Source organism: Triticum aestivum, chromosome 7B (assembly GCF_018294505.1).
Source record: "Triticum aestivum cultivar Chinese Spring chromosome 7B, IWGSC CS RefSeq v2.1, whole genome shotgun sequence".
Lineage (NCBI taxonomy): Eukaryota > Viridiplantae > Streptophyta > Magnoliopsida > Poales > Poaceae > Triticum > Triticum aestivum.
Genome location: NC_057813.1, coordinates 753,461,170 through 753,462,962, shown reverse-complemented (window position 1 = coordinate 753,462,962; position 1,793 = coordinate 753,461,170). Strand labels below are relative to the sequence as shown.

At 50.8% G+C, this 1,793-nt stretch overlaps 1 pseudogene; it reads left to right on the top strand.

Annotated features, from left to right (window-relative positions):
* The first annotated feature begins 1,682 nt into the window (after nucleotides 1-1,682).
* Nucleotides 1,683-1,793, top strand: part of LOC123158764 (pheromone receptor transcription activator-like) — a 2,039-nt pseudogene continuing 1,928 nt past the window's right edge.

Here is a 1,793-nt window from a genome sequence, read left to right as displayed (position 1 = left end):
AACTTCCCTGCAGGGGTGCACCAACTTACCCAGCACGCTTGATCCCATTTGGCCGGACACACTTTCCTGGGTCATGCCCGGCCGCGGAAGATCAACACGTCGCAGCCCCACCTAGGCACAACAGAGAGGCCAGCACGCCGGTCTAAACCTAAGCGCACAGGGGTCTAGGCCCATCGCCCATAGCACACCTGCACGTTGCGAGGGCGGCCGAAAGCAGACCTAGCCTAGTGGCGTTCCAGTCCAATTCGGCGCGCGCCGCTCCGTCGCTGACGTCTGAAGTGCTTTGGCTGATACCACGACGTCGGGATACCCATAACTACTCCCGCGTAGATGGATAGTGCGTATAAGCTCGTAGCCAACTCAGATCAAATACCAAGATCTCGTTAAGCGTGTTAAGTATCCGCGAACACCGAACAGGGCCAGGCCCACCTCTCTCCTAGGTGGTCTCAACCTGCCCTGTCGCTCCGCCACAAAGATCCACACAGAGGGCCGTCGGGACAAAGGTCCTTTCAGCCCCCAATCCGTGAATCACTCGCGGGTACTCTTCGAGCTGACCCGACTTTAGTCACCATCTGTATAGTATGTATGTATGTATAGTATATACCCATGATCACCTCCCGAGGGATCACGGCCCAATAGTATAGCAAGGCAGACTGACAAGAATGTAGGGCCAATAATGATAAACTAGCATCCTATACTAAGTATTTAGGATTGCAAGTAAGGTATCAACAGATGTAGCAACAATGTCAGGCTATGCATCAGAATAGGATCAACGGAAAGCAGTAACATGCTACACTACTCTAATGCAAGTAGTATAGAGTAGAATAGGCGATATCTGGTGATCAAGGGGGGGCTTGCCTAGTTGCTCTGGCAAAAGAGAGGGGTCGTCAACTCCGTAGTCGAACTGGGCAGCAGCAGCGTCGGTCTCGTAGTCTACCGAAGAGAAGAGGGGGAAGAAACAATAAATACAGTGCAAACATAAGCAAGACGATGCAAGACATGACAAAGAGCGGTGCTAGGTGTGTCCTAACGCAGTATGAGGTGATGCTGGCGAAGGGGGAAATCATTCGGGAAAGTATTCCCGGTGTTCCGTGTTTTCGGGCAGAGGAGCCAGAGGGGGAAAGTTGCGAGTTTGATATGTTAGGGGTGTGTGGCGGACGAACGGGTTGCGTATCTGGATTCGTCTCGTCGTTCTGAGCAACTTTCATGTACAAAGTTTTTCCATCCGAGCTACGGTTTATTTTATATTGATTTTAAAAGATTTAATGCATTTTTAGGATTTATTTAATTATTTTAATTCAGCATTATCCAGAACAGTGCCTGGTGACGTCAGCATGACGTAGAGGTGACGTCAGCGGTCAACGGTCCGTTGACCAGAGTCAACCTGACCGGTGGGTCCAGTGGGACCCACCTGTCATAGTTTGAGACTAATTAATTAGGTTTAATTAGTTTAGTTAATTGACTAGGTTAATTACTAAATAGATTAATCTAAATATGATTAATTAACTTAATTAAATCCTTAATTAATTAATTATTGTAATTATTAATTAACTTTTTATTTATTTACTTTATTTTTTTAGAGAAAAAAGGGGTGTGGGGCCCCTGGGTCAGTGGCCCAGGGGGCCAAAACGGGCGGCTGTGTAGCGGGCGCGTGCAGGGCGAAGCCCGCCCGGGCGCAGGGGATGGCCGCGGGGCGAGGGCGGTCACCGGCGGGGAGCAGGACGGCGGCGAGCCAGGCGGCTGTGGGCATGGTCAGGTGCGGGCCGCGGCACCGCGGGGCAGAGGCCGAGCCC